The 19,752-nt window shown below is 39.7% G+C and overlaps 1 pseudogene; it reads left to right on the forward strand.

Moving 5' to 3' along the window:
- Nucleotides 1–291: 291 nt before the first annotated feature.
- On the forward strand, nucleotides 292–3,253 carry LOC139038035 (TAF5-like RNA polymerase II p300/CBP-associated factor-associated factor 65 kDa subunit 5L pseudogene; annotated as a pseudogene).
- The last annotated feature ends 16,499 nt before the right edge of the window (nucleotides 3,254–19,752 follow it).

Below are 19,752 nucleotides of genomic sequence, written 5' to 3' on the forward strand. Positions count from 1 at the left end.
TATTTGGTCATCTTGCTTCCTGAAATGAAAATACCAATATTCTCAATAGGTTTTAAACAAGACTCAGAGTCTCATAGTACAATATTAAAAATTTTTCAGAATGCAATCTAAAATTACCACGGAAAGAACAGGAAAACTAGATTCACATGGGAAAAAACAATCAACAAACATTAATGCCAAGATAACACATTCACATTATCTAATTGAATTTAAAGCAGCTATTATTTAAATGTTTCAACAAGAAATTACAAACTCTGTTAATGCAAATAGAAAAGCAGAAAGCTGGGCCCAGCCCGCGGCGGCTCCGCGTTAGTCAGTCATGGGGCGGCCGCCCAGAGCCGCCGCGGGGGCGGCAGGGCTCGGGGCTCGGGGGTCCGGCTGAGCCGGCTGCGGAGAGCGAGCCTGCCGCGAAGGCGACGGAGGCGGACGCGGGGCGACCCTGGCGGCAGCGGCGGCGGGGGAAGCGGGAGCCGCCTGGGATGTTCAGTCATGAAACGGGTCCGCACCGAGCAGATCCAGATGGCCGTGTCCTGCTACCTCAAACGCCGGCAGTACGGGGATGCGGATGGCCCACTGAAGCAAGGCCTGCGGCTGTCACAGAGCACCGAGGAGATGGCTGCCAGCCTTGCAGTCCAATCAGAATCTGGTTGTGCCAACATAGTGTCCGCAGCCCCTTGCCAGGCAGAGCCCCAGCAGTATGAAGTACAGTTTGGACGGCTGCGGAATTTTCTCACCGATTCTGACTCCCAGCACAGCCACGAAGTGATGCCTCTCCTCTACCCTCTCTTTGTCTACCTCCATCTCAACCTGGTCCAGAACAGTCCGAAGAGCACAGTGGAAAGCTTTTACAGCCGCTTCCATGGAATGTTTCTGCAGAACGCCAGCCAGAAGGATGTCATCGAACAGCTCCAGACCACACAGACCATCCAGGACATCCTGTCTAACTTCCGGCTGAGAGCCTTCCTGGACAACAAGTACGTGGTTCGTCTGCAGGAAGACAGCTACAACTACCTTCTCCGCTACCTCCAGAGTGACAACAACACCGCGCTGTGCAGGGTCCTCGCCTGGCACATCCACCTGGACGTGCAGCCCGCCAAGAGGACGGACTACCAGCTCTACGCCAGCGGGGGCTCTTCCCGCGGCGAGGGTGGTGGCCTGGAGCCCGCCGACGTGCCGGCGCCCATCCTGCAGAATGAGGCCGCGCTGGAGCTCCTGCAGGAGAGCATCAAGCGCGTCAAGGACGGCCCCCCCTCGCTCACCACCATCTGCTTCTACGCCTTCTACAACACAGAGCAGCTGCTGAACACTGCAGAGGTCTCCCCGGACAGCAAGCTGCTCGCGGCAGGCTTCGACAACTCCTGTATAAAACTGTGGAGTCTGCGCTCCAAGAAGTTAAAGTCAGAACCCCATCAAGTAGATGTGTCCCGCATCCACTTGGCTTGTGATATCCTCGAAGAGGAGGATGACGAGGATGACAATGCAGGCACGGAGATGAAGGTCCTGCGGGGACACTGCGGGCCAGTGTACAGCACCAGGTTCCTCGCGGACAGCTCGGGGCTGCTCTCCTGCTCCGAAGACATGTCCATCAGGTACTGGGACCTGGGCAGCTTCACCAACACCGTGCGGTACCAGGGCCATGCATACCCCGTATGGGACCTGGACATCAGCCCGCACAGCCTGTACTTCGCCAGCGGGTCCCACGACCGCACGGCCCGGCTGTGGTCATTTGATCGGACGTACCCACTGCGAATTTACGCCGGGCACCTGGCAGACGTGGACTGTGTCAAGTTCCACCCCAATTCAAACTACTTAGCCACGGGCTCGACCGATAAGACGGTGCGGCTGTGGAGCACCCAGCAGGGGAACTCAGTGAGGCTCTTCACGGGCCACCGCAGCCCTGTGCTCTCCCTGGCCTTTTCCCCCAATGGTAAGTACCTGGCATCCGCGGGCGAGGACCAGCGGCTGAAGCTTTGGGACCTGGCGTCCGGGACCCTCTACAAAGAGCTGCGGGGCCACACGGACAACATCACCAGCCTGACCTTCAGCCCGGACAGCAGCCTGATCGCGTCCGCATCCATGGACAACTCTGTGCGCGTCTGGGACATTAGAAGCGCGCACTGCAGCACCCCCGCAGACGGCTCATCCAGCGAGCTCGTGGGCGTCTACACTGGCCAGATGAGCAATGTTCTGAGCGTGCAGTTTATGGCCTGCAACCTCCTGCTGGTGACCGGAATCACACAAGAAAGTCAGGAACATTGATTTGGATCTTTGATATGACAGACTGGGGCATACTAAGGGCTCCAGACAGCAAGTCTTAGGACAGACAGAATCACTGACTGACTGTGAAAGACTCCCCGTGTCCCCCCTTGCCCTTCCGGTGTCCCGAACCCACCACTCTCCACTCAGCCCCCAGGTGTGGAAGCACAGAGCCAGGAAGGGTGGTGACGGGGAGCAAACGTGAGATAGGAATCACGGAGATCCCACTGTGTCCTCGTGTGGCCCCTCCCTATCTCTGGCACCAAGGTGCCCTTGCCTCGCTGAGGCTGCACTTGACCTGAGGATGTTTGCCAGGCACCCTCCCCAGGAGCAGTGCCGCAGGGTCACCGGGTGGAAGGGACTCTCTCCAGGGAGGAATGCGGGGGTGAGAATTAGGCAAGGGGGCAGGGTCATCCTGGCAAATGTTTTTCCTTTTCTGTGATTACAGAGAACCAGGACTGTTTATTATTGTTATTATAATTATTACTGAGAAGAGGAGACCTAGCACTGGCAGAGGGGGCTTCTCTGCTCTCATCTTTCAGGTCTTACTCCTGGCACTGGCTGTGACACTTGGAGTTTTGAGGTTCAGGGAATTGAGAGAACTTGGTCGCGCAGTGTGTTGGGAGAAAGGGAAATCTCCTGAGTGACAGCTGGATCACTCCGGCTGACATGTTTCTGAAAGTGGGTGGGCGGATTTGACTGAGAAAGTCTTGGGCTCTTGCAGCAGTGGTGTGAAAGAAAGATTCTTTTTGTGGCTGCACTTCTATTAACAATTCTCTCCCCCAAAAGGTCGGATTGTGGTAAAGAAATGAAAATGATTAGAAGTGAAAAGTCAAAAGAAAGAATTAAAAAATGTTGAATTTCCAAATGATTCCGAGGTGTGGCTTTTCCAGCATCTTTTCCTCCTGAGATCATCCCTCCCACCTGCTTTGCGATAGCAGTTTATTGAACAGTCTGTGAAACAAATCATAAGTACGAACACATGCATCAAAAACTATGCTCTGAGGATGAAGCGACTTCTAATTTGTGGGAAAAGGATTAAATATTTCTGTTTTCTGAAAAGAGTTATTTTGTATTTTGTTTTCTATTAAAATGTGTTTAGTTTCCAAAAAAAAAAAAAAAAGAAAAGAAAAGAAAAGCAGAAAGCTTCAGAAGAAAAACAGATACTTTTTAAAAGAACCCAACGAAAATTTTAGCAATACAAGTATGGCAACTGAAATTTTAAAAACTCACTGGATGAACTCAATAGCAGAATGGTGTCACAGAAAGAAGGAAAGGGTCTATGAATGTAAATTTGATCAATAGAAATTATGCAAACCCAACAACAAAGAGAATTTAAGATTTAAAAAATTAACAGAGACATAAGTGTCAGTGAGAAAATAACAAAAGGCCAATATTTATGTCAATTGAGTCTCAGAAGAAGAGGATGGGGGTGGAGGTACTAAAAACAACAATGACAGAAAGAATTGCAAAAGTAATGACTGAAAACTCACCATATTTGGTGAAAGACATAAACCTAAAAGCTCAAGAAGCTCAGTGGAAAAAAAAAAGAAAAGGAAGCTCAGTGAATTCTCAAAAGGACAAATTCAAAGAAATCCATCCCAAGATATATAATAATCAAACTGCTGAAAACTCAAAGCAAAGAAAAATTCTTGAAAGCAGACAGAAAGACAGCATATTATCTAAAGAAGAATAAGGATTCTCATTATTGCAGATTTCTCATCAAAAGCCATGGAGACGAGTGGGAAGTGGCACAGCAATTTTCAAGTGCTGAAAGGAAAGAACTATCAACATAGAATTCTACATCCAGAGAAACATCCTTTAGGATGAAGATGAAATAAACATTCTTAGACAAAGGTATGCTAAGATAATTTATTGCCAAAGGAGTTTTCTCAGAAAGAAAGGAAATGATATTAGAGGGAAACTTGAAATACCAGGAATGAAAGAAATATATCAGAAATGCAATGTATCTGGGTACATAAATAAAATAGACTGTTCTCCTCTTGAGTTCTTTAAAAAATGTTTGATGGTTGAAAGGAAAAAGTATAGCATTGTCTGATAGGCTTGTCAATGTGGACATATGACAACTATAACACCTCAGGGGGGAATATAAAAGGATCAATATGGTGGTAAGTTTTTTACATTCCACTTGAAACGGTAAAGTAGTGAGTCGAAGATTATGAAAAGTTATGCCTATACTATAACTCTTAGAGTAACTAAGTACTAAAGTACTTAGTACTAAAGTAACTAAGTACTAAAAACCTATACAAAGAGATATAGTTAAAAACATAATAAAGATGGGATACTAAAAAATGATTCAAGTAATCCAAAAGAAAGCAGGAAAGGGGAAACAGATGAATTAAACACTGATAATAAAAAATAAAATGATAGGCCTAAACCTAACCATATCAATAATTACATTAAATGTAAATGGTCTGCACACACCAATCAAAAAACAGAGATTATCAGAAGGAAGTTTTTAAAAAAAAAATCATGCCCCTCCACTATGTGCTTTCTACAAGAAACTCACTTCACACATAATGATAGAGCTAGATTAAAAGTAAAAAGATATGTCACATATAAATAGTAAATGGAAAAAGTAAAATAAGAAATGGAAAACGCTACAAAAACACAAATTAAAATGCCACTTCCATCTACTTTTCCTGGGAAAATAGCTGCCTTTCAAGAACCCTGACACTACAATATTAAGTAAACTCATTTGATTTACTTAAGTGAAATTGTTTTCAGTGATCATCAGCTCTGCTTAAGCTGTTTCTTATTTTCAAGTGGGCTAATTACAAGCTTAATTAGGAACTAATGAATCTTTCCTCTGTCATTTCAAAGGGAGACTCACACCTTTCATGGATGTTTCCGTGTAGTGAGAAACACCACAAAATACAAAGATTGATTTTAAATTCTAAGGCAAAATCAACCTGAACATTCACGTATAAATGTTTAAATGAGAGAAACGCCAAGTCCTCAAACTCACATGTGGCTCTAAGTGTTTATCAAATATTCGTAAATGCATCAGATTTGCACATGAGCTCCCAGATAGACATGCATATGCAGGCAGGTCATAGCTCCTTGGAAAACCACCCATGTTCTCTTCCTCAGTTATAGTATGTAACACATATGGTTCCTGTCAGTAGCACTCATTTAGAGAGATAAAAATCCTACAACAGCTAAGTTCAGCCTCTCTCCAGTGGCCCTTTCCTTTGATTCTCAAAATATCAAGTGACTATTCACTAAACCCTGTAATTGCCAACCTTACCCAGTTCCACCTCTAATAGAAAAAGGAAAGGAATGGTCTGTTTAAAAAAATTTTGTTCCAATACATTGTGTAATTAACCTATCTTAATTCTTTCTGGTAGTAGCCTTCTTGTTAACATTTTGAAGAAAGAAAAGGCAATTGAAAGATACTTGAGTTGATTAACTGCATATAAAAATTGAAAACTAGGGGCATATAACATAATTTTTATTGTTAATATACAGTATTAATATATTTGGTAACTTAGTAATAAATGGCTGCAGAAGTTTCTTTCTTGAAAACTTTTGAAGATATGAAGCTAGCATTGTCTTCTTCAAAGCTGGCTTGAATTCAGCTTTAAACATTGTTTTCCTTCTTTTTTTGTTCTTCCTGTCCTTAACTTTTCTTCTGCAATGTGAAAATACAAGGCAGATGTCTTCATCTCCCTGGAATGCTTTTAACCTTAATGAAGGGTTGTAATAAATCAGTACTTTTCAACCTGTTTTCTATCATCAACACATACATACTTTTTGAGATATTAGTCTCCACAGAGATTATTAGAAATAATTAGGACAAGTTAGAACTTAGTTATTAGTTCGTTAATGGACATATCATTGCTATTTGTTAAATACCTCTAATATGCAGAAAGTTATCTTGTTCATATGTCTAGAAACTGTAGTTATTGGGCAAGATCTTTTCTAAGTCATTAATAATTTATTTTTATGCTAGAATATGTGTAGAGTATGTATGCCTATTTATGTGCACACACAGATATACATACTTATAAAAGATTATTAAAGTTTAATTGGGTGATTTTTGAAAGTTACATGTGTAGATCATATCAATTTACAAATAAACTAAGAAATGAAGAACATTTTTTACTTTAAGACTTTCATGATTAATAGAAAATTAGAATTTGCCTTTTCTTGGCCGGATAAGGTATTGCATTATTTCACATTTTCTATTTTTCATTTATTCAGGAGTCACAAATGTAAATTTCTTCAATAAACAAAATTCAGTAGTCTGAACTCCTCTCATTAATACACAGAAGAAAAATAACCTGTAAAACTGCAGTTCAAAAAGTGGGAGGTAGTATAAATAACATCATAAAATGTGACATCTTGGTGACCTATTTTAAATGGATGAATTTGGTGATAGCAAAACAAATCACTACTTTCCAAGATCACATGAATTAAGATGCAGCTAGGATTACTGCTAAAACCCTCAGCTAACAATGACTGAATCTGAAAATGTGATAGATTTGAATAAGCTTCCCAGTGTACTAAGCTAAGATAAATTTAACTGATGGTGACATCCATAAGAAAATTTTATAAGACAAACTAACTACCTATCTTGATTCCCAAATGTTTAAAAAAAGCTGCTCTGACTTCCAATGAATCAAACCTACTCATTCACCTTTCAAGAGGCTATAAAGTTTCATGCCTGAAACTCTGGTTCAGAAATTATGAGATTCAGGTTATGAGCTTCCTTCTCCATAGAGGAGAAGTAGGCCACCCAATTCTGTGCAAAGAATTCACCCAATTTTTCTGCCATTTTATGTTTTCCTCTCACCTGGGTGATCAGATTATACAAGCTTTTTAAAAATATTTGAGTCCACAGGATGATGGAGTCTGAAGACTCAGCTTCCAATGTCAGCTCCACTACTTGGATGACATTAAGAAAATCACTTGCCTTGCCAAATCTTGGTTTTGTCATTTAGAAAATGGGGCTCAAAGTATTTTGAGCATGTGTGTTTGAAATTGCTTTGAACAGAACAGCAAAGTGATATTCAGCTTTCCAGGCAAGCTGTGCTGGATATTATAGATCCTGTTAGTGGCTTGATCTTTATTGACCTGATCCTTAGGATTGCTAACTGCTCTTTCACTTTCCAATTCCTTCCAACACAGCGTAATTCTGGTCATAATTCCAGGTGGAACTGTATGGGACCTCAAAATGAATCAGTTTGAAAAACAGGGGTCCAGAGAGAAAGCCAAGATCCCTCAAGAAATCAGGATTTGAATCTAGGTCTTTAAACCACTGGTGCAACCCTATTCCATTCTCTTTTATTCATTAATCCAGTTATTCCACATTTATTGAGCATATATTATGTGCTGCATACAGGACTACTCTTCAAATAAGAATAATAGTCTTTCAAATAATACTCTTTCAAATAATAGTCTCTAAAAGCATTAGAACATCTTTCAGCGCTGCTGTCTATGGCTGAGTTAAGATTCTGGTTATAATTTAATCATTATTAAACAATTACTAAATCATAATACTTTTCTGTTGCTCTTATTATTGTCACTGTTACTATTACTAAGGAGGCCTTCCTTTAAGTGTATGCTTAGAAAGCCATCCAGGCTAGAGCTCAGATAAAAGCAGGTCTGCTCTGGGTGATGCAAGAGTAAGCAGCCCCAGACCTCCTAAGACACTTCAGTCAAATGTCTGGAGTTTTAATCGTGTCAGAGTCTGAGAACCACAGCATTGCACAATACTCTTGCTTGGGTCTGACTGAGAGGTTTCATCTCAAGATAGAGTATGCAAGGATTTACTACTATTTCAAGAAGCCAGAGAAGCTTAGCTCCATCAAAAAAGGTTAAACTGCTTTCTTTTCATCATTCCTTGAATATAGTGAATGAGAATTTTGCATTTCCTTGTTTAAGAAGATGCTTCCTTTGGGTATCCATGTTAAAAAAGAAAAAAAAAATGTTGATTTGGGCTTCTCTGGTGGCTCAGCAGTAAAGAATCCACCTGTGATGCAGGAGACGTGGGTTCAATCCCTGGATCAGGAAGATTCGCTGGAGAAGGAAATGGCAACCCATTCTAGTATTCTTGCCCGGAGGATCCCATGGACAGAGGAGTCTGGTGGACTACAGTCCGTAGGGTCTCAAACAGTCTGACATGACTGAGTAACTAACATGTTCACACTTTCTTTTGTGTATCCATATGTTACATTGGTTCTGACTAGCTACAATTCTCAAATATGGAGGTTTGTTTCCTGTTCTAAGCCACTCTTTCCTCTTCTTTCCTCTCAGGCCAAAATAAATGATTTTGGTCTTTAGAAAAAAAAAAAAAAAAATCTTCTAACTCCAGATGAGTGAGGTTGTTCATTGGCCTGGTTACATTCTGTCATACTGTGCCAATGATATTAACAAACTCATCCTCAGTGTATTTTGTAGCTCCAAAATCTTTTCTCCCAAGAGCACCAGTTTTGATAAAGTTCTCCCATCACTATAAATACACCATCAGTGAAATACATCATCAGTGAAGACTATTGAGTTGGAAACAACAGGGCTAATTATGGTGAGCAAGTCAAAATACTAAAAATACATATTAATAAATCTTCCTATGGAGTCTGAGACAGCTGTATTTGTCTAGATTAAGGAGAGGTATATGACATGCAGTAAACTGACTGTTTTGAATTAAGGAGTTTTGGCAAAGGGCTACATTTAGAACACAGGATAACTTAGTGGCACCAATTTATTTTATAAAGAATAATGTCACAGAAGAAAACCTTGTTTTGAGTAATAGAGTTTGGAATGCCCATCAAGCCAATCCAATGTTTGTACATTTACACTCAATCCATAGGCTAAATGGCTTCCAGTTTTCTCTAGGATCAATGCGTGACATCTTCAGTTTACATATGCCTTGGACTAAGCCTATTTCTGTCAACCATTCTGGAGGCATACAGCCAACATCTAGGTTCATGTTTGGGTTATGAAATGTATTTTGCTGGAACCATATCTATTTGCTGGATGTTTCATTATGAGGGCTCCACTTTCTTCTCTGTCATCAGAGGACCACATCAGCTTCAACTGACTTAATCTCCAAGATTTTTCAAACTAAATTACTTACTTTGCTTGTTTATAAGAAGAAAAGAAAGGAAAACAGTATTTCTACTCCATGTGAGTCTACAGGTAAATCATACAGAATTAAAGCAGTTGTCCCTGTGGTTTATTATGTAGACATACCTGGATAAAGAAGAGGTGGTGCTTTAAACCAACAGTATTTTTATCCAAAATAAATTCATCTTATTTGAATAAGTGATTTTTATTTTTACTGTATTTGAGGTAGATCCCTACAAGTTTATGTTTTCCTATTTTGTTCATATACAATATTTGTGAGAAAGAAAAATGATTGATCATTTATTTTCTAAAAATAAAAAGCTGGGATTTGATTTTTTTTTAATCTCTGCTTAAAGATGAAGTAGTTCTTTAAAACAGCAGTCCCCAAACTTTTTGGGACCAGGGATTGGTTTCATGGAAGATAAATTTTCCATGGACCAGGGGTGAAGGGGATGGTTTCAGGGTGATTCAAGTGCATTGCATTGAGTTAATAAATTATTAACATTATTTATTTCATCAGCTCCACCTCAGATCATCAGGCATTAATTAGATCCTGGAGGTTGGAGACCTCCAATTTAGGAGTTAAGGGCAGTTATCATCCTTCCACGAGTCCAACTCAACTTACAAAGTCTTTCTCTGTGGTATTAAGGACTGTAATCATGCTAGCTTACTAGAGCAAGCTACTGTTGACCACAGGTGAGGAACAGAATCTTGCCAAGGGTGAGACCCAAGACCCCATGAAAAGGAAACAGTGGGGAGGGGAGAACCAAGAACTCGACAGGACTTTTTTTACTGGTTAGTTTCCTTTCTTACCTCTAACATAGCATTCCAAATGCTGATAAATAATGAAAATGAATAAAAATGAGAAGCATAGTTTTTCTGCCTCTATCCTGAGTCTGTCCGCGGAAGGTACTATAAAGACTTAGGTTTCAGACAGTGTGTTTGCTTTCCCCATCCTGCTCCCTACCATTTCTCTCTCCTTTGTGACAACCTTACCAAAGTACAATAGAGCAAAATATGCAGCCTGAGGTAGAGATGGAAATGAATGGACAGGTGACTGACCAACTGCCTCAGCTCATCCCCTGTTCACTGGACACATGGACAAAGAGGGGCCCTGCTTTGCTGGTAAAAAAAAAAAAAATAAGAGCTCACCAAAACTACACAAAAGAAGGGTCAGAAATGCCATATTGTATGACTGTAAATTGTGCCTTTCTGGAGGAACAATTAGGCAGTATATTTCCCAAACACTTGGTGTCAATAAGTCCAGTTATAGAAATTTATCCTAAGAAAAATAATCATAAATAAATATACACTAAGAGTTAGCTACAAATGTGCTCATTGCAGCATTATTTATAATGGTGTAAAACTGGAAACAATTTCAACTTCCAGCATAATGGTTTGGTTAAGATATGATATAATCACTAGTAAAATGATCATATCAAAAATATTTAATAAGATGGAAAGATTCTGTGATATATTAAATGACAAGAGCAGGTTATATTAAAAAGTATGTGTGTATAAAATAAATATTGGAAGAATCTATACTAAAATGGTAACAGCATATATCTCCATATTGTGATATTCTAGGTTATTCATATATTTCCAGATGTTCTATAATAAATATTAATTACTTTAGATAATAAAATATTTTTAAATATTGGAAAAAGAGAAGTGTCCTGAAGGAGATGAAATGACTTTGTAGAAGTTGAATGAATGATTAATTATTTAGAAAGCTGCATTGTACCTTCACATTTTAAGTGCATTCCAAAATAAAACATGATTTCTTTGTAGAAACCCATAGTTGTTTCTTTAGGAAAACTGTCTTCAACTTGGCAATTTAGTAGCCTATCCATGTTTTACTTTTATTCTTTTTTTCCCCCTAAACAAAATTCAGATTTATAGCACCTGCTGTTGCTTTTAATGTAGTAGTTGTACCTAATTTCTAGAGCACAGTGAAATTCCACCATTCTCCATTCCTCATTTTGCCTTCAGCAATAAGCAGTCTGGGAGACATAAAGCCAAGATATTTTCTAAGGGCAGGTAGCAGACACTTTTACTAAATATGAAATACCAAAGCCACCCTAAGCGAGAAGGGCATTTACTAAAAAGGTTGCAAGTAAGCACCAGATAATTTTAAGCAGCTCAGATCCGGCAACTTTCAAAGTTGGAAATAAGGCCTTAAGTCAAAGAGATCTTTGAAAAGTATCAGGAACCATCCTCCACAAAGAACCACCAAATGTCCATCTGGAAAGATGTGAATTTGACCTTTTTGAATAAATAGCATGAGATTAAAAAAAAAGAAGAAGAAGAATACAGAATTTTATTTTCTCTTGCCAAAATGGGGCAGGCATTGTAAAAACTGGTTTAAATCATGGGCTGTGAAGCCCACACCTGAACACTAGCTATGTGAGCTCAGGAAAGCTCTTGATCCTGCTGTGCCTCTGTTTCCTCAGCTGTTGAAGAGACACTCAAGTACTCTAATCTCATAGGGTTAGATAAAGGGGAAATAAAGCAATTTCTGTACTTTGTAAATGTTTGACAGATGGAAAGCTAAATATAAATATTACTTTAAAAAATCATTTCATTTTATAATTTTCATTTAGTTCACCTACATAACCAATAAAGGGAAGCATCTTCTTACAACTTCCAAGAATTGCAAGAAATTAAAAAAACAAAAAGAATGGAAAGAAATTCTTTAGAAATGTTTAGAAAACAGAGGCATATTCCAAAAATCTATCTCAGATTCATAGATATGGACCCAGCTTCTTTTTGGCTGCCATCCATAGCTTCCATTCATAATTGCAATTCATAAATTCTCAACTGCTCTTTGCTTCAAATTACATTTCTACATAGCTCTCTATCCTGGAATTCATATATATATATGATACAGACAACTGACTAGCCTCTGTAGAGTGGAACAATGTGGGGCAGCCATATATAGTGCTTGAAAAAACTTCTCTTTAAAACAGAAAAGGCTTGTGTTTCCTTATTTTTTTAAAACCTACTCAGTTAGCAATGATTTCTCCATTTCCTGATAATCTCACTGTAGTCACAGGGATGTACGTATCATGAACAATTCTGAAAAAGTTTTGATGTGGCAGAGAAATCCTACTTCATCTTAATCTCTATGTTTACCTTTCCTAATACTTCATCAAGTCGCCATTACCTAAAGGAATAATTAACATTTTAGGATGTCCTGAGTTCTGCTCCGCTGAGCACAGTATAATAGGTTGCTACCAGTGTTAGTGTGCAACCTGAATCACCTACTCTGTTAACCAATCTTGCTGAGAATCAAAAATGTAGCTGTGATATCGACATTATGCCCATCACTCGTACCTAAAGGTGTAAGTCCATTCTATGACCACTAGACTCCAAATAATATTATTAGCATATATTATAACAGCAAAAAGAAACATTGGTTGGCCAAATAACACAATAAATAAATTTTTGAACGTGAAAAAAGTAAAATGCAATTTACCACAAACAAAATTAGCTTCTGCAAAATATTAATGGGCCCATCAATCCATTAACTAATTGTCCAAGAATTACAGACACTCAGGCACATAAACTCCATTGAAATAATTCCAATTTTCTTCATAAAAAAAAAAAAACCTCCCATGACAGTTTACTAAGAAAACACCTCCACTGCAAATGTTCTAAAGAAAAAAATGATATCAGACTTTTAAAATTAATTAATATATCTTTGGATTATACTTTGGGAGTCCCTGGTGGCTCAGATGGTAAAGAATTTGCCTGCAATGCAGAAGACCCAGGTTCGCTCTCTGGGTTGGGAAGATCCTCTGGAGAAGGGCATGGCCACCCACTCCAGGATTCTTGCCTGGAGAACCCCACGGAGAGAGGAACCTGGGAGGCTATAGTCTGTGGGGTCCCAAACAGTCAGACACTTTTGAGCAACTAACGCTTTCACGTTCACACTGCATTTTAAGAACAAGACATGTATATTCAATATAGCGTAAAACAAATAATACTGAAATGAAAATCCTTACTGACCACATGAATACAGACAATTATTTACTACTATTGTCAAAACCTAATGGTGGAACTGAGGCAAAGGAACAAAGGGGCAAGGTCTGAGAGGTTCAAAGGAGAAGGTCTCAGAATTGGGCTCTGTGAGGACAGGAGGGTTTGTGTTTTCTTTCCTGCTAGGTACAGAAGACGTATTCGACTTTTGTTGGATGGATGGTTGGATGAATTAAGAAAAACTAGACAATAATACCACAAACACCCTGTATATTACTTACAGTTGCGTGGTCGTGTGAGTGAACTGCAGACGAACACAGGCCCTGTGAGGAAGCCAAGCCTTTGCCAAGCGTGTCCCAACAAGCCTTGCTTCTGTCGAGCACAAGCATTTAGCAACAGACAGTGGAGGAGCTCCTCATTCCCAGGCTTTGTTTCTCCTGGCCCTGAGGATATCGTGGCCACTACCTAGGAATTACACACAAGGCAAAATTCTGATGCTTAAGTTAGCAATGAATTTGTCAACAGGAAAAAAAAAATTATTGTTTACATAAATCACAAAATTGGACCAAGGCCTTGAAAAGGTTAAAGTTTCAGGATGAATGGCAACTGTCCAAGCAATTCTACATTCTCAAGTATACTTGAGAAAGATCTTTTGTGAAATTTTTTAAATCATAGCATGAAAAGGGTATGAAAGGATTCTTGTACAATATCACTCTAAAATCCAAGTATTCGGGGTGCTTTCTTGAAAGCTTTTGACAAGGCAGTCTCTATCCCTGAGATCCATAAAAATATATATGTAAATATATAAAATGTCAACCATAAGTTTTATTGTTGTATGATGGTTTTTTTTCAATTTTTCAATCTTTCACTTTTATTTTCCTTTACACTACTGCTATAAACATATTTAAACTTTATACATGTTGAATATATCTTATTTTTTGTCCTTCGTATTACTAGTATTACTTTGGTATATTCCTGATAGTTCTGTTATTTCCTAATATTTTAAAAGAGTATGGCCATGAGCATGAGCCTGAGCTGGTGATATGGTTTCATTTGTTCTTTGTAGCCTTACATCATTATTTGATACATAAATCAAAAACAGGACTTTGGTCTTCATACTAGATTGCAGGCACTATAACAGAACTAAAAAGGAAACACCAGATTTTCAGAATTTGTGTTATGGCAAATGTCATAATCCCACTACAGGCAAGGAGTTATTTGGTTTTTTGTGTGTTGTTTTCATTCGTTTGTTTGTTTCTGGCTACAATGCTCCTACTGCATACAGTTATTTAAAATATTATAAGGTAGATTTTACAGATGATCTCCATTAAAATAGTTCACCAGCCATCACTGGAATCAAGGCTTAATATTTTGAAGGTTTTCTATTTTAATTCTTTGATACAATGATTTTTTCAAGTGTTTGCTACATGCCCTTCACACTAGGCTAGGTCCTGCTAAAGATGCATTATATAAATACATTATATAATTTATATCAGATGAAATAATTAAAGAGCATTATAAGACCAAGAGTCAAGTGCTAAAATGTATACTGTGAGCTATGCATGGAAAATCAGGCAGATCAGGGGTGAGTGTAAGACCAGCTGGGAAATGATGGAGGGAGCTAGAGCTGAGAGGGCCCTGAAAACGGAGGAGAGAACAGAGTATCTGAGGTACTGAACTGTATATGCAAAAAAAGTAGAAGTGGGAAAATCAAACAAAATAAATCAGAGTATATTTCCTTTTTGGAAATTCCAGAATGACCTATTAGCTAACATTTATTAAATATTTGTTAAGTACCAGGCTGACTTGACTTATACCATTTAATTTAAAACTTAAAAACATGGCATAAGATTCTATTATTATCCCCATTTGCCAGATTGGGAAGCTGAGGTTTGAGTGCAAGTTGGGCTTCTCTGGTGGCTCAGATGGTAAAGAATCTGCCTGCAATGCAGAAAACTCGGGTTCAATCCCTGCTCGGGAAGATGCCCTGGAGAACGGGATGGCAGCCCTCTCCAGTGTTCTTGCCTGGAGAATTCCATTGACAGAGGAGCCTGGCAGGGTCCATGGAGTCACCTCAGACACGACTGAGCAACTAACACACTTTAATATGCCACATAGCTCGTGAGTAGTGAAATCAGAAGTGAACTAAGGCAATGCAGCCCCTAAACCAGATTTTATACGTTATATTGATTCACAAGTTTCTAAATGCAATAGTGCAGGTAAGGGAGATAGACAGGCTTAGCCTAATGTTGGTGATAGGATCACTGTGGGCAAACTAGCGATTGGGAACAGTATTTTCAGGACTATGAAATACTTTACATTCTGAAGATAATTTCCCATTTCCTAAAGTGTGCATATGTCCAACGATGATGCAGCCGTGATATCTCTTTGATCATAGAATCTGCTGTTATCACAAAGTTCAAGGGAAGCACTCTAATTCTACCTAAGAAGTTGGCCAAAACAATCGAATCCTGGGCAAGTCACAGCCTTTCCTGATTTCAGTTTCCTCATCTTAAATGAGAGAGAAGGACTTGGTGATCTCTAGGGTCCATTTTAAAATTCTGCAAGCATTTTATACATGTCACTAACAATTTCAGACAAACTTTAGAGTTTCAGAAATGGAAATGTCAGCTGAATAATGAGTAGCAGATGCCATGTGGAAATCCTGTCATGATCATTCTTAGAAAGTAAGCCTTCTTTGTTTCATTAGCAACACAGGAAGGCAAGTACTCCAAAGATTTCCTTTAACAACTTGAAAGTCTTTATGCAAATAAAGACAAATGCAAAATAACTGGGTTATAGTGCATGAAAAAATGGGAAATGTGTATTTAATATCAATTTTTGTCATAAAAACACCATAGCCTCATACCTTAATTAATCTAAATATTCAAGAGGATGAAATACATTTTACTGAAGAATGCTTGAGGCCAATAGTATCATTAGTTAATTGATCTCTTGCTAAGACAAGTGATGAATCAACCTAAAATATCTATTTCCTGACTGTTCATGTTTAAACAACATCATTTCCTAGGGAAAAACATGCAAATGAAACACTTCCTAATTTAACAGGAACATTCTCAAAATAAACCTATAGGTGAATTCCTAAGCATACCATATAATGATTTTAATTTCCTAAACTCCAGCATTTTCATGTCCTATGATAAAAGTGAGAAGTGAAAGGCTCATTTTTTTTTCATTTGCTCTTTAGATTAACTTTATGATTTTATCTTTGTCTGTTTGTGATTTTCTTATGAAGTAAGCTTTTCTCCACGTATGTTTTTCAGAGAGCTTTTTAAAATTTTTATTTATTAAGCCATAATTTGCAAACAGTAAACAGCACACATCTTAAGTAAACATATAGCCCAATCATTTTCTAACATATTATATACCATGTTAACCACTGCCTAGATCAGGATATAAAACATTTCCATTACCTAGAGCGTGCTCTTGTGCCCCTTTCTAGTCAATAACCCTCTTCGCACTGAAGTAGCTAGAATTCTGATTTTTATTTCTGTAGACTAGCTTTGCCTGTCCTTGAAATTCGTATCAATGGAATCACACATTATGGACTGTTTTGTATCTGGCTTCTTTCACATAATGTGACATATTTAGATTCATCTTTGCTGTGTGGGTATCAGTACCTCATTCCTTTTTATTGATGAATGTAGGGAAAGAAGGCAAGTTTGTTTATCCATTGACCTGTTGATGGACATTAGGCTTGTCTGGGCTGGACTGTCATGAATAAAGCTGTGATGCGCATCTTTGTGCAAGTCTTCTTGTGGGCACATGCACTCTGAGGGTGTGTTCCTAGGAGCAGCATTGATTTGTCATAGGGCAGCAGGGCAGACAGGGCTTCCCTGGTGGCTCAGATGATAGAGAATCTACCTGCAGTGCGGGAGACCTGGGTTCAATCCTTGGGTTGGGAAGATCCCCTGGAGTAGGGCATGGCAACCCACTCCAGTATTCTTGCTGGAAGATTTCCACGGACAGAGGAGCCCGAAAGGCTTCAGTCCATGAGGTCACAGAGTCGAACACAACTGAGCAATTGAGCACACAGAGTCGGTATACGTCCCCACAGAGAGGCGGCTGTCCCTCTCCCATCCTTCATTGTGCTGGGCAGTCCTGTCACTAGGCAGATTGTTTTCTGGAGTCTAGGTGATGGTTCAAAACTCAGATTTCTTAGCAGGAGATGCTTCACAAAACAAATCCTACTTAGGTTTCCCTGTGTCCCTGAATCACATGGTAGACTTCAGCCTCAGGAAGTCTCAGTCATTTTAAAACCCATCTCCTTCTGTTCCGGTAATCATCTTTCCTCTGATTTATAGTGGCTGGCCTGCAGGTGCTGAAAAGGTGGTCTTGATTTAGCCAGAGAGCAATAATCCCAGAAAGTGTATTTCCCCGGCTACCTCCCCCTCCTTCACTATCCACCATCAAAGCCAGCCAGCTCCTCACTTCCTCCAGCTGTGAATCTGTAATGTGCCTTGGGTCATATTTGTATCATTGGTAGCAAACCCTTATAATTCTGCCCCCCAAATCTGAAAGAAAAAAATACCCACAGGGATCAAGGAGAGTGTCTCCTTACACAAATCTTTTTTCTGATAAGAGGTGACCCATAGCCAGAACCAGAGATTTATATATGCATTTTGACATAAATCTGCATCTGTAATTATGAGTCATAACGATCTTTATAGGCTGCACTAAATTGGTGAAGAAGAGTTACAGTTATTGACAAAGCATTGACCTGAACATTAGTGGAGGAAGAGCTAATCATTCCCGCCCCCCCCCCACCACCCGGCCCCTCCGAGAAGAGAGACTTCTTTTTTAACTGTGAATTCCTTCCAACCCAGGCCGTTGTTAAATATCTTTATATCTGAAAATAGAGGTAACTGAGCCTCCCAAACATATCCTATACCTTCACATAATTATAGGTCTATAAAAATTTCACAACACATTCTGGAAGCTTTTTTGATCCTTTCCAAGACAGTGGTCAAGATTTGCAAGGTGACTGAGAGACTGATCTAGATCTTTTGAAAGCAAGTGGTCTGCAAATACACTCCCATCTCCCAAAGACCAAAGCCTATTTTTAGCCAGGCAGGCAGGCTGCTGCTCCAAGTCTGGCTCCACCATTAGCGTTAATAGAGCTCGGGCGGCTGACTGCTGTGTAGGCGGCCCAGAAAATGTACTCTTTAGAGCAACGGAAGGTTAAAGTGAGCTTTAAATCACAGCCTTATCATACTTGCATGTTATTGGCAAGTCTGCCTAAAAATAGAATCTCATTACTTTAATTCTACAGTATTCTTAGGTGTGCCAACCTTTATTATTAATAACAGCTTTTCACATTTATATAGCACTGTCTGCTTAAGGGAACTTCACAAATTATACACATAAAACTTTCCTACCTTAATGTAACCAGCGCCGGGTTAGGAGGGCAGGAGATGGTGGTAAGCAGCGGCTCTCAGACTCTCTCCAGACAGGAGGCATCGAGACAGTGGCACCAGGTGACTCTAAGCAAAGCCGCTCTTTGAAGTTGAGCCGTTTTAATTCTTTGAAAGCAGGCTGTGTCTTTCATCCAGGGTTTGCAGGGGCACTGGAGACTACCGTTGTAACCCTCAGGAATAACAGCCTTCCTGATAAATCTAGCCAGTCTTAGCTGGATTTTGGAAAGAGCAAGGGTGACAAAAATGGATACCTTCTCCCAGACCCCAACCAACCAGATGCTTCTGAAGAGGCTTTCTGTGGGCTTCCAAACCCAGCTATTTAGATTGGAAGGATAGAACATTATGACCCAGGGATCAAACCCGGGTCTCCTGCATTGCAGGCAAATTCTTTACTGTCTGAGCCACCAGGAAGTCCTATCTACATTTAGGCTTATACCAATTCCTCACCAAAGTTGTGCGGAAGAGTTAATAGAGTAAGAGTATTTTCTGGATAAAAGCAATGTGGATGTGTAAGAATGCTTCTGGGCATAAAGCAGTGTTGTAGGCAAGATTCTGGTTCAACCATGTAGCTTAATAACTATAGGAGTGTGTGTGTGTGTGTGTGTGTGTGTGTGTGTGTGTGTGTGTGTAAGAAAAAGAGGTGATAGCTGTGTGGTGGCAGCCTGCAATCCAGTGGCTCAAACATAGGAATGGGATGCTAATACCTATACAGTCAGCACATTTTAGTGTCAGCACGTGTCATCTAAAGAAGAAGCCTAAGTCAAGACATCCAGCATAACAAACATTTATGGAGTGCCTCCTCAGAGTCAAGCACTGTTATATAAAAAAAGAATGGGTATGAAAATACCAAATAAGACATAGTCTCTACCCTCCAGCAGCATAGTTGGGGAGCAGATAAGTAAAAGAGAATTTCAATCAGTGGGAAAAGCACTTGGATGAGAACAGAGTATACAGGCATTTATGGGAGCCCAAAGGAAAGGAAAAT

The sequence above is a fragment of the Odocoileus virginianus genome, chromosome 13 (assembly GCF_023699985.2).
Source record: "Odocoileus virginianus isolate 20LAN1187 ecotype Illinois chromosome 13, Ovbor_1.2, whole genome shotgun sequence".
Classification (NCBI taxonomy): Eukaryota; Metazoa; Chordata; class Mammalia; order Artiodactyla; family Cervidae; genus Odocoileus; species Odocoileus virginianus.